Source organism: Ovis canadensis, chromosome X (assembly GCF_042477335.2).
Source record: "Ovis canadensis isolate MfBH-ARS-UI-01 breed Bighorn chromosome X, ARS-UI_OviCan_v2, whole genome shotgun sequence".
NCBI classification, from domain to species: domain Eukaryota; kingdom Metazoa; phylum Chordata; class Mammalia; order Artiodactyla; family Bovidae; genus Ovis; species Ovis canadensis.
Window position 1 is genome coordinate 110,811,812 of NC_091727.1, and position 14,103 is coordinate 110,825,914.

The 14,103-nt window shown below is 39.9% G+C and overlaps 1 protein-coding gene and 1 pseudogene across 1 annotated transcript in view; one reads left to right on the top strand and one right to left on the bottom strand.

Moving 5' to 3' along the window:
- Window positions 1–14,103, bottom strand: part of TENM1 (teneurin transmembrane protein 1) — an 899,404-nt gene that overhangs the window by 786,038 nt on the left and 99,263 nt on the right. The gene's annotated exons all lie outside the window — the stretch shown is intronic.
- LOC138930837 (DNA repair nuclease/redox regulator APEX1-like) overlaps window positions 1–14,103 on the top strand; it is a 44,718-nt pseudogene that overhangs the window by 21,760 nt on the left and 8,855 nt on the right.

Sequence of the window (14,103 nt, forward strand, 5' to 3'; positions counted from 1 at the left end):
TTGCTTCAGAAAGGCTCTCTTTTCAACTATCATAATGGTAAAACATTAAAAGAAAGATTGGTGAAAAGATGAGCTAGCAGTGTGGAAACAAGAGCCTGGTAGGACACAGAAAAGCTAGTCAAAGAGTGGCACCTTGTGTGGTGTGCTCAGCCTCCATCAGAGTGTTGCTCTGTGCTCCAGGGTGTCAATCTCCACATTCACCAAGCATTACTACGCAACCTTCATGTTAGAAAGCTGGCTTCCTGTCTGGACCTACCTCCTGAAGACTGGGTTTCTGGTACTGAGTGGTAGTTGTGACCTGATGCCTGAGGACAAGCTGAGATGAGAAGGTATTTCCTGTTCCTTCTTTACCCCTTTAAGGATAATGTAAACTAGCTCAAACACCAGAATATTTTGCTGGCCTATACTGTAATCAATCAGGAAGTATACCTTGAATTAAACAAGCGAATTCATTAACTATGTTGTATCTACTAGTTTTGACTAGATCCAATCTTCTTTCCTCAACTGGGTTCTCAACGAGGGTGTGTGTGTGTGTGTGTGGGTGTGTGTGTGGGTGTGGGTGTGTGGGTGTGTGGGGGTGGGTGTGTGGGGGTGTGGGGGGGGTGGGTGTGTGGGGGTGTGGGGGTGTGGGGGTGTGGGTGGGTGTGTGTGTAGAAACAACCATAAAGCCCCATTTCTACAAATTCAAGCGATGCTGTAAAGCAACATTAAGCATTTTTAAAAATCTCACCTAAGGTGCAATGAGCTGTTACCCCAAATTCCAAATAACCTTCTCACAACCCAAAAGCCTCACTGATTTTTAATTTCCTCAATTTAATTTACTAAATGTGTTAAAAACTGAGGTCTGTGACACAAACACAGTACAGTATTTTTATTTTAATCCTTCAGCAATGTGCCTTCCCAGGAAAAAAGCTTAGCAATGTAAATCACATGATTACACAGACCATTACAGAAAAATCTGTCAGTGTTTTCTTAAAAGACTACCAGTCAAACAATTTAAATTTCCAAAAAAATCACTAATTCAGCAAATATGTTGCTCTTTACACAGTTACTAAGTATTAAAGTTGTGAAAATACACCATGCTTACTGATAGATAATGCCACCAATTTGGCCTGGTTCTACTAAAAATCTGATAATTCAAAATTTTTTATTTTTTCAACTTCAAATTTTAAACTTAAGAAATTGTCCTGCTATGTTCACAAAAAGCATCATAGGGTATATTTAGCACAATGCCTTGAACAACATAGTCAGACATAAATATTTGTTGAGTGACAGAATAAATGAATGAACGTACATGTTTCAGTGTTGAAATTTACTTTTAAATACCATTGGCAGACAAACTGATGGATTGATTGTAACTATACTTGACATTTATGTAGGAAGAACAAAATAAGCAAATTTTGGCTTAAACTGTAGCCAAAAATAGCCTCACTTCAAGTTCATAAATTGGGATTAGCAAGTTCATAAATTGGGATTAGCAACCCGAAAGACAGCTTCAAGGAAATGAAAAACATGTTATCAAAGCAAAAGGAGCATCTTCATCTCTATATCTTTACAGGGCATGGAAAACTTTTGCTTAGCAAGCTGAAGCTAAGGGGGTTTGTTCTGTAGCTCTGTGGATCAGAGACTGCAATTAGACACTATCTTTTGCCCAGGAAAACAAGCTAATGAAATCTACCATCCAATTCATGTAAAGAGTAACAGCAATTGCTGGTTAGGGACTAAAAACTAGTTGCAACAACATTTTAATTACATTTCAATGCAAGACTATAAATTAATTTATCCAGATGAAATACTGTACTATGTTGGTTTACAAAATGGCTAATTAGCCCATCCAGAACTTGAAGGAGAACAAAGGACTTTTATTTAATATATATTTAAAAATAATAAATAAACAGCTACCAGCAAATTATTTCAAGGACATAAGCATTTATTTCAGGCCAGAATCAATATTAGAATATATCTTACTTCAGCCTCAATCCTTCCTAAGTCACTTCTTAGCAGCAGAAGGCTCAGTATTTAATGCGTGTTAAGAAGTACTTCTGATACTTACTTCATCTTTTGAGCTACATAAAGACCAAAGGGTTTAGAAAAGAGTGAAAGAAGTTTGGGGTTTTATGTCTGTCTGTTTTTACTGTCCATCCCATTCAGTCCCATAAGCTCTATTGAGCAGAACCCAGACGGCAGCATTAATCTACCCAGGCAGTTGCCTTTAGAGAAATGCTTTTATCAGAGTATAAGCTCGTTTAGGCTATGCACAGATTTCACAGCAATTACCCTTTTTTATATATTGAAACTATCCTTTAAATAGTGCCATTATTTCTCTTCTATTCTTTACGACAAAGATATAGATGCACGTCTTTTAAGAAATCACAGTTATCAGACAGTGAAGCTTGTAATTTGAGGATCTATCAAAGGAACCGGAATGTCATCACATTAAGGGCAGTTCTGCTCTCTCCAGAACAGCTGGCACTACACCTCAGAAACCAAGTAGCCAAAGAAAGCAACTTCTGGTGAATCTGAATGCTATCAGTTTCATCTCCTCTTTTTAGGATGCATTCTGTGTGTCTAGAAACCAGAGGTGACAATAGTGAGTAACCATATCAGAAACATTTTAAAGGTTAATGAATTCTAGCATAAAATAATGTCAGACCCATAAACAACTCATAAATACCAAATCTAGGAAAACCACAGAAACAGTCATCACACTTTAGAGAATGGTAGAACCCCAGATGATAAAACCACCATGGGCTTCTAAATTATTCTTTTAATAAACTTGGTGGAATATTATACTATCTATCAATATTTATGATATCAGCTAATGATAGTTCAGGGATACAGAATGCAAAATGCAGTATGTCTCAGTTCAGTTGTGCACTGCCTTCATAATGACTTCGAGACTGGAAATGGAATTCAGTTCAACTTAGGTAACAAGGAAATCAGTTTCCAGTTTGGCAAAGTAGATGTCTAATTAGCAGTCTTCTTCCCCTTTGTCATACACCTATCACCACATTCAGGTCAGTATGTGGAATAAGTTCCAGAGTGTTATATTATACACTGTGTTATTTATCTGTTAAATTTACAGGTAGAACAAATTTACAAAGACTCTCAAAATTTAGGGGGAAAATGTATCTACATCCAACTCACTCAAGCTTGCAAGGGGCCAAGTAAAAATGGGTTAGCTCATATGGTAAACTTGACAAATTGAGAGAGATGATAGAGTCCTGAGAATCAAGTACCATACCTTAGAATTGGTAGAGTGAGGCAGAGCCACTCTCTAAGACCATCAGCTCTTTGCAATGCCTACTTAATGAATGATACAAAAATAAACAGAAAGAAGCTTAGCTTCTGGCTTAAAGCCATAGAAGCAAAGAAAGTTGCTGTTAAGAGTCAAAGTTCCAATATCTAGTGATAATGTATTTCTAGTCTTAACATTTCAAAACAGTACCACTGAGTGCTTTAATGCTGTACTGCCCAATTTGATCAATCCATGAATCTGAGAATCTAACTATACCAAAAATACAAAGCAGTTATGAAATGAAAATATGTGTTCTGGTGAACATTCAGGGTAGCTGTAACTTTTTTTTTTTTTTTTTTTTTACATTTGCTCTTACCTGTGCTACCCTGGTGGAGAAGGCAATGACACCCCACTCCAGTACTCTTGCCTGGAAAATCCCATGGATGGAGGAGCCTGGAAGGCTGCAGTCCATGGGGTCACTGAGGGTCAGACATGACTGAATGACTTCACTTTCACTTTTCACTTTCATGCATTGGAGAAGGAAATGGCAACCCACTCCAGTGTTCTTGCCTGGAGAATCCTAGGGATGGGAGCCTGGTGGGCTGCTGTCTATGGGGGTGCACAGAGTCAGACACAACTTAAGTGACTTAGCAGCAGTGCTACCCTGGTGGCTCAGGCAGTGAAGAATCTGCCTGCAATGCAGGAGACACAGGTTCGATCCCTAGGTTAGGAAGATCCCCTGGAAGAGGAAATGGCAACCCACTCCAATATTCTTGCCTGGGAAATCCCAGGGACAGAGGAGCCTGGTGGGTTCCAGTCCATGGGGTTGCAAAGAGTTGGACACTGAGCGACTAACACTTTCACTTTCTTACAAGTTTAGCACTTAACCTTGTATGTTTTGAGTGAACATGTTTCCTAGAACTAGTTGTTGACCTCCTCCTCCCCACTTCCTCCTCCTATTTTTGAAAAGTACAAATGCTACCTGTATGGCACTTTTCTGTCAAAACATGGGGAGCCGATTATACAGAGTGAAGTAAGCCAGAAAGAAAAACACCAATACAGTATACTAACACATATATATGGAATTTAGGAAGATGGCAATGACGACCCTGTATGCAAGACAGGGAAAGAGACACAGATGTGTATAACGGACTTTTGGACTCAGAGGGAGAGGGAGAGGGTGGGATGATTTGGGAGAATGACATTCTAACATGTATACTATCATGTGAATTGAATCGCCAGTCTATGTCTGACGCAGGATGCAGCATGCTTGGGGCTGGTGCATGGGGATGACCCAGAAAGATGTTCTGGGGAGGGAGGTGGGAGGGGGGTTCATGTTTGGGAATGCATGTAAGAATTAAAGATTTTAAAATTTAAAAAATAAAAAACTAAAATTTAAAAAAATAAAAAATAAAATAAAAATAAAAAAAAACATGGTAATATAAATTCAACTCCTTTCATCTTTAAACCATTATTATTTTCATGTGACTTAAAGATAAGGAAATTAAGATTGACTTATTTGTCCAAACCAGTTGTACATAGCTACTTGGTGGCAGAGTCCACATGAAAATTCACTATATAAGACTCTGCCACTGTTTGATGTGGAACAAATCATTTAATACAGCAGAAGCTCAGTTCCCTATCTTTAAATATGGGTGAAAGTGAAGTGTTAGTCGCTCAGACGTGTCCGACTCTTTTTGACGCCATGGACTATATATATATATATAGCCTGTTAGGCTCCTCTGTCCATGCAATTCTCCAGGCAAGAATACTGGAGTGGGTTGCTATTCTCCTTCTCCAGGGGATCTTCCTGATCTAGGGATTGAACCTGGGTCTCTTGCATTGTAGGCAGCTTCTTTATCATCTGAGCCACAAGGGAATTTTAGAATTTTATTGTGAAAATTTGATAAGCTAATATATACCTGGCACAGAATACTCACTAAATATTATTCTCTTCCTGAGATCAAATATGTTTGCTAAATGCCAAGATAAACAAGTCAAATGGACTTTTTTGCTATAAGACACTTTGGAGCCTTTAATATACTATGTAATGCTCCAAGAAGCAAACAGGATACGTAACATTTCTCCCAACAACCAAGCAACCAATTATTTTTCCAGGAAGCATCTATTCACATGTCATGAAATACTAATATTCTATAGGACACACTTTAAGAACTCTGTCACAGACCATAAGATGTTTTGGGAAATACGTGAAATAAATTCTTTAGAAATTAGTTCTTTATAATTAGTAAATTACTGGTTTAAATAGTCTGATCTAAATTCCTAAGTGCCTTTTTGAGGTCACCCCAAAACATCTAATACATAGGAACTATTAAAGCAAAGACTTGTAAACAGAGCCCCAAGCTCAGAAAAATACTTGAGTGGCTCAATTTTATTATAGGTCTATGTGAATGCTAGACATAGCGTATGGTCATCTGTGCTTCCAGAGTAAAAATACAGGCAGCTTTCAAAAGAAGAAAGGTTCTCAGTGATTCCACCTATTTTCCTTCAATGGGCTACATCACCTTTTCTGTGGTTTGCTACTATATGGGTCATCTTCAGGACAGTAAAATGAAAGCGGAAAAGCGGGGGAAGTTTTTCATTCTTTCTCTATCACTCTTAAGAAATGAGAATCCTTTGTGTCACCACAGATAAACTCTGCTCATTGAATGGGGTACTGACCATTAAATCTGTGCTCCAGTGTGTGGGAGCTGTGACCCACATATGTGTTATCAATTCAACAGCAGTTATTGAATGCCCGATTCTGTGCTAAGTCATTTAGGTTGTAAGAAAATAGATTTGAGCAACTTAGAATCCCATGGGTGAGAGAAGACTTTCATCCAAAGGGAGAGGTGTGGGGAAACTATAATATCAAACAGAACCTAATGAAGAGCTAGATCTTAAGGAACAAACTAACTGTCATCTGAACCTGGAGAAAGAGGAAAGATCACTGAGCATCACGGGCTGGAGTTGGCACTTGAGCTGGACCTTGAAAGCCTGTAAGGGGTTGCCACAGGGCTTCTGTGGGCAAAGCCAGTTCCCTCACCCCCTAATGTGCACCAACTGTCAAGGGAGTGTTGGGGCCACTCTTCCTTTTCAGGAACAAGAGAGGGAATGCAGAGATTTTTGCTTCTTCACCTCTTCTCCTCTCTGCAATGGATGGATGTATCATCTAAAGAGCCTCAAGTCAGTAGTCCTTCCCTCTGGGTCACAATGAGTTGGCTGCTGGCTTGCCCAATAAAGAAATAGGACAAAAAAAAAAAAAAACCCACCAACCATAACAAGAATTTGAGAGTTTGAGCTGCATAAGAACAAATCTGCAATAAGATAATCTACATGGGCTTGTGCAGAAAGACAAGTGCTATTTTCTGCTTGATTCTGTGACTGGTAGAGAATCACTCAACCCTATGATTGTATTATTTATACAGAACTCACTAGGGCACCATCTGGTGCTAAGCTAACCACAAAAACAGGAAAATCAAACCCAAAGCAAATTGTCTTCATTGGAGTTTTTGCTAATGACCTGTTCTTTGCCAATATTCCAACTGATCACATTTTAGTATGAAACAGGAAAAGACATTTAATGTTTTAAAGGGAAGTCTTAAAGGGAATTTGGTTAGACATACCCTTGAAAAGATTCTACACCTGTCTAGATCTTCTCAGTCGAGAGGGCACTGCCCCTATTTCAGGTCTTAGCCCCTATTTCAGGTCTTATTACACCTTATTAAGTTGTCAGATCAAGTTCATAATGTCCCATCTCAGTGCCCAGTCACCAAGAGATAAGGGTGAGAGGTGATCTTGCAAGATTATGTCCTGGAGATGGAAAATGAAGCCAAAATAGTGAGGAAATTTCTGCTGGAGTATAGGAAACAAACTAAGAATAGTCATGGTGAAAATAGTTCTAATCTGAAGTGACTTTTAAATCCCATATTTGGACTCTCAATAAATTATTCTTGTTGAGGCAGCAGACTTGACATTGCACACATATTTTCCTATGTAATCAAAAATGTTTACAACTCTAATGCAAAAGTTGTGTGTGTGTTGAACTTGAAAAAAAGTGAAAGTCTTTCAGTTGTGTCCAACTCTTTGTGACCCCACGCACTATACAGTTCATGGAATTCTCCAGGCCAGAATACTGGAGTGAGTAGGCATTCCCTTCCCCAGGATATCTTCCCAACCCAAGGATTGAACCCAGGTCTCCCGCATTGCAGGCAGATTCTTTACCAGTTGAACCACCAGGGAAGCCCAATTTTTAAAAATCCAATTATAAGGATTTTCCTTTTTAGTTCTTATGGGCTTTTCTTAAATTCTCCCAGCTCTGGTAATTTTCTTTTTGATGGAAATATTATAAAATGGTTAGTTCAGTTCAGTTCAGTCGCTCAGTCGTGTACGACTCTTTGCGACCCCATGAACTGCAGCACACCAGGGCTCCCTGTCCATCACCATCTCCCAGAGTTCACTCAGACTCATGTCCATCGAGTCTGTGATGCCATCCAGCCGTCTCATCCTCTGTTGTCCCCTTCTCCTCCTGCCCCCAATCCCTCCCAGCATCACAGTCTTTTCCAATGAGTCAGCTCTTCGCATGAGGTGGCCAAAGTACCGGAGCTTCAGCTTTAGTATCAGTCCTTCCAAAGAAATCCCAGGGCTGATCTCCTTCAGAATGGACTTTGGATCTCCTTGCAGTCCAAGGGACTCTTAAGAGTCTTCTCCAACACCACAGTTCAAAAGCATCAATTCTTCAGCACTCAGCCTTCTTCACAGTCCAACTCTCACATCCATACATGACCACTGGAAAAACCATAGCCTTGACTAGACGGACCTTAGTCGGCAAAGTAATGTCTCTGCTTTTGAATATACTATCTAGATTGGTCATAACTTTTCTTCCAAGGAGTAAGCGTCTTTTAATTTCATGGCTGCAGTCACCATCTGCAGTGATTTTGGAGCCCGGGAAATAGATGGGGAAACAGTAGAAACAGTGTCAGACCTTATAAAATGGTACCCCAAGTAAATTTGGTTTCAATATTATAGATTCATCATGAAAGCTGTGAACATTACGAGTCCCATTTTGTTCTCATTTGGAGCTAACATCTCAGGTCTTAATGATATCTCAGTATATAATCAAGTATCTTGGTTCCCATGCTGACTAATGTTTGACATTCTCTTTGGCCCCCGACCTGATTGTTCACATTTTTAGGACTCCGTTTTTATTATAACCCTCTAGATATTTTTGACAATCCCAAGAAAAAGCTAATCAAATTGCCAAAAAACTGTGATTTTAAGAGAAATAGCTCTTCTAAACTTGAGAGCAAAATGAAATATCATCTAGAGTGGTTCTATAAAGTATCTTTCCATAATTCAACCATCAAATTTCCAGAGTTAGGGAGATCAATCTTGCTTGCTTACTGTAAAATTAAGACTTACAGCCAGAAGCCTAAGATGTACATTAAAAAATACAAATAAACCAGCAATTTGAATTAAGCCAGTTCATTCATGTTCATTTACAAGGGCTGAAGTGTAAAGAGAAGGTAAGCGGTGGAGTCACCTAGGTTCGAATCATGAATCTGCCACTTAGCAGCTTTGTCCCTTGACTAAGTTAAACTATTTAAGGGTCAGTGACATCCTTTCATCTGTAAAGAGGGCTTTATATTTCCTCCTCCCAGTGTTTTTGTGCAAAGGAAATGGGATGATATTTGGAAAAATCTTGCAGCAATTCCTGGCACGTTGTAGGAGGTCTATAAATCTGAGTTCAATTGCTCTTTCCCAGTTACTTCCTAAACTTTTCCTTACGACCAACAACTCTGAAAGGGGAGTGATTTACATGTAACACATCACTGATTACAGAAGTCTAGGGAAACTAAGATCTATCTCTAACTCCATCCTTCATTTAAAATGTTGTCAAATGTCCTTCACAAAATCCCGGACCTCCTTTTGCCCCATTTGTCACTGTATAGCTGAAGTCTGCTCTTCATCAATAAGAACTTCTTTACCCACCTCAAAGGTCCAATTTCCTCCATCTCAACCACATCAACCCACTAAAGGAAACAGCCAATTTCTTCATATTAAAAGAGGTTTTGCATTGGTAAATAGGAAAGCAAACAGTATACTCACAATTGGATGACTTAATTGGGTGACTAATCTAGAACTATCCCAAGGATGAAACAACTAGAAAAAATAAAAGAGAAAAGTCTTCCTAAAAGTTTTTATTTTAGTTGTCAGAAACCTAAACACAACACTGTGTTGGAAGAATTGATAGCTGTTTTCTAGCAAGAACTACAGACTAACCTTAACGAATTCATCTGTCTGTAACAATGACAAAGAAACTATATTATTCATCTTCCACATCGAATCCTTAAAAAAAAAAAAATCCTCTTGGCTCTATTTCCAAGATATTTACCACATTTGATGTTCATTTCCCTACAGTTTATATACAGAGTTATATTTTCCTGGGGGCACTTTCTATGAGCTTTAATTTGATAATCTTTTTTGACAGAGAATAAGCCCTACCTTGTAGGGTTGGTTTGATGACTAAACTAGATTGCATAGATGGCAACATTTGTGAGCACAGTACAAATAGAAGGAGTTACTTTTAACAAGAAGAAGGCAGTTTGGTGCCTATAGTGTGTAGGAAAGGGGAATTGGAGAGTTCTGTAGGCAATATGATCCCCACTCTGGTGGAAAAGAAGACAAATCCTTACTGCACCAGACAGCTTTTCTAAGGGCTCAGAGCCCCACACGTAGTCTCTGTGCCTTGGACACATGGAGAAGTCTCAGTCTCTAGCACCTTTTACAAAACTCCTTCTTAGACACCCAAAGCTTCCATCATCCTGCTGTCTCCTCGTGAAGCACAGGCTGAATTGATGGATGCTGTCTGCAGAGTCTGTGCTGTGAATTCCCTCCGAGGTGGACACCTTCCTGGGGACACTGCCCTACCTGGCACTGGACACACCCGCACCCATGGTTGTACGAAGGTCTGTCTCTGTCTTGAGATGCTGCTACAAGAGATGGCACTGATCCACTCCAGGAAGACTCTTGTTTTCCATCTTGGAGGGGGTGTCTTTTTCTGATCTGACCCCCCAGTTCCAGCTGTGGCCCTCTGTTAAGAGTGATGAGGATTTCTCACTCAGAGACGGGGCAGAGGGAGGCAAAACTGGGGAGGGGCAGTGACAGCACAGAATGGATGGTTCTAGACCACCCGAGACCCAAGCATTCCCCTGCGGCAGGGAAAACTGGGCGTCATTCACTCTAGAAAGAAGCAGGACGAGGGACACACGGGCCCCAAAGGCAAACCACAGAAGCCAACTGGTAAAGCCAGCAGGGACTTGCCACTGTTCTTGGAACACAATCCAAGCTGTGAATCCTGGCCCATGAGGCCCCGAGTGACCCAGACTCCACCTGCTTCTCCAGCGTCACCTCATACACTCACCACCCCCACCCCATCACTAGCTCGGCCCACAGTGACCTTCTTTACGATTTTTAGATTCGCTAACTTGTTCCCAGCCTGGAGTCTGTGCACTTGCTCTTCCTCCCATCTGGGACCCTCTTCTCCTGTATCTTTGCCTGGCTACCACTCAGGTTTCAGCCCAAATGTCACCTCAGGGAGGTGACAATCTTAGTTGATGTTTCACAACTCTCCAATACTACCACCACCAAATCACTCTATCCTGTCATCTTCTATTGTCTTCAGTTCAGTTCAGTTCAGTCACTCAGTCATGTTGGAGTCTTTGCAACCCCATGGACGCAGCACGCCAAGCCTCCCTGTCTATCAACTACTTCCAGAGTTTACCCAAACTCAGGTCCATTGAGTCAGTGATGCCACCCAACCATCTCATCCTCTGTTGTCCCCTTCTCCTCCTGCCTTCAATCTTTCCCAACATCAGGGTCTTTTCAAATGAGTCAGTTCTTCGCAAGAGGTAGCCAAACGATTGGAGCTTCAGCTTCAGCATCAGCCCTCCAATGAATATTCAGGACTGATTTCCTTTAGGATAGACTGGTTGGATCTTCTGGCAGTCCAAGGGACTCTCAAGAGTCTTCTCCAACACCACGGTTCAAAAGCATTAATTCTTTGGTGCTCACCTTTCTTTACAGTCCAACTCTCACATCCATACATGACTACTGGAAAATCCATAGCTTTGACTACACAACACTTCGTTGGCAAAGTAATGTTTCTGCTTTTTAATATGCTGTTTAGATTGGTCATAAATTTCCCTTCCAAGGAACAAGCATCTTTGAATTTCATGGCTGCAGTCACCATCTGCAGTGATTTTGCAGCCCCCCAAAATAAAGTCTGTCACTGTTTCCATTGCTTCCCCATCTATTTGCCATGAAGTGATGGGACCAGATGCCATGATTTTCGTTTTCTGAATGTCGAGTTTTAAGCCAACTTTTTCACTCTCCTCTTTCACTTTCATCAAGAGGCTCTTTATTCTTCTTCACTTTCTGCCATAAGGGTGGTGTCATCTGCATATTTGAGGTTATTGATATTTCTCCCGGCAATCTTGATTCCAGCTTGTGCTTCATGCAGCCTGGCATTTCTCATGATGTACTCTGCATAAATGTTAAATAAGCAGGGTGACAATATGCAGGCTTGACATACTCCTTTTCCTATTTGGAACCAGTCTGTTGTTCCATGTCCAGTTCTAACTGTTGCTTCCTGACCTGCATACAGATTTCTCAAGAGGCAGGTCAGGTGGTCTGGTATTCCCATCTCTTGAAGAATTTTCCACAGTTTGTGTGATCCACACAGTCAAAGGCTTTGGCATGGTCAATAAAGCAGAAATAGATGTTTTTCTGGAAATCTCTTGCTTTTTCCATGATCCAGTAGATGTTGGCAATTTGATCTCTGGTTCCTCTGCCTTCTCTAAAACCAGCTGGAACATCTGGAAGTCCACGGTTCACATATTGCTGAAGTCTGGCTTGCAGAATTTTGAGCATTACTTTACTAGCATGTGAGATGAGTGCAATTGTGCAGTAGTCTGAGCATTCTTTGGCATCACCTTTCTTTGGGACTGGAATGAAAACTGACCTTTTCCAGTCCTGTGGCCATTGCTGAATTTTCCAAATTTGCTGGCATATTGAGTGCAACACTCTCACAGCATCATCTTTCAGGATTTGAAATAGCTCAACTGGAGTTTCATCACCTCCACTAGCTTTGTTCGTAGTGATGCTTCCTAAGGGCCACTTGACTTCACATTCCAGGATATCTGGTTCTAGGTGAGTGATCACACCATCATGATTATCTGGGTCGTGAAGATCTTTTTTGTACAGTTCTTCTGTGTATTCTTGCCACCTCTTCTTAATATCTTCTGCTTCTTTTAGGTCCCTACCTTTTCTGTCCTTTATTGAGCCAATCTTTGCATGAAGATCCCTCGGTATCTCTAATTTTCTTGAAGATCTCTCCAATCCTTCCCATCCTATGGTTTTCCTCTATTTCTTTGCATTTATCACTGAGGAAGGCTTTCTTATCTCTCCTTGCTATTCTTTGGAACTCTGCATTCAAATGGATATATCTTTCCTTTTCTCCTTTGCTTTTCACTTCTATTGTCTACATGACACTAATCTAAAATTATCTCATTTACCTATGCTTTGTTTGTCTATTATGTATTTGTCTCATTACAGGAGGTATAGTCAGGTTACTTGTCAGTTTTGTTCCCCACAACATCCCTAATGCCGAGTGTAGTAGTATAGTACCTGACACATAGCAGGTACCCAATACACAAGTGTTACATTTTGAATGATTTAATGATTATTTCCAGACATGAGAAATGGCAATTTGTAAAAATATTTGGGATTTTAAGGAAGGAAACAATCTTCACTAAGATGCAAAATACCACTGGGTGTAGAAATATCTCGTTTATGAACTGTGGTAAAAACGGGTAGTAGGAATAGGGAGAAGGGGAAGGAGCTCTGAAATGCCAATGTTAACACTCTGCTTGCCATAACTCTGCTGATAGTTCAGACAGAATGATAGGTAGAAAACTAGCTTGGACATCAGCACAACTACATGCTTTACAAATGGACTTTACAACAGTTAATTCTCTATTACTAAAGATTACTGTTGTAGGTTGGGTAATGGTCCTACATTTAATTAATCTGAGGTTAAAGATTTGCATGGCTGGATGTAGCAATTCAGAGTAATCAAGTATTGATTGTGTCTTTTACCAACAATTAAATAACAATAGTCAGCTTTTATTCGGTGCCCTGAGTCTTCTCAAATCCCAGAATAATCAGTGAATAGTTCATTTAAGCAGTTGCAGTGTGAGGCATAGTTGAAATATTATTCCTAAATTTTAAAACAAAAACTCAGTTTGGTCAATATCTTGTAATAACCTATAATGATAAATAATTTTAAAAGAATATATATATGTATGTATGTTCCTTCTATTCCTGCTTTCTGGAGAGTTTTTATCATAAATGGATGTTGAATTTTGTCAAAGGCCTTCTCTGCATCTATTGAGATAATCATATGGTTTTTATTTTTCAATTTGTTAATGTGGTGAATTACATTGATTGATTTGCGGATATTGAAGAATCCTTGCATCCCTGGGATAAAGCCCACTTGGTCATGGTGTATGATCTTTTTAATGTGTTGTTGGATTCTGATTGCTAGAATTTTGTTGAGGATTTTTGCATCTATGTTGAATCAGTTCTGATGAGATGGATGAAACTGGAGCCGATTATACAGAGTGAAGTAAGCCAGAAAGAAAAACACCAATACAGTATACTAACACATATATATGGAATTTAGGAAGATGGCAATGACGACCCTGTATGCAAGACAGGGAAAGAGACACAGATGTGTATAACGGACTTTTGGACTCAGAGGGAGAGGGAGAGGGTGGGATGATTTGGGAGAATGACATTCTAAC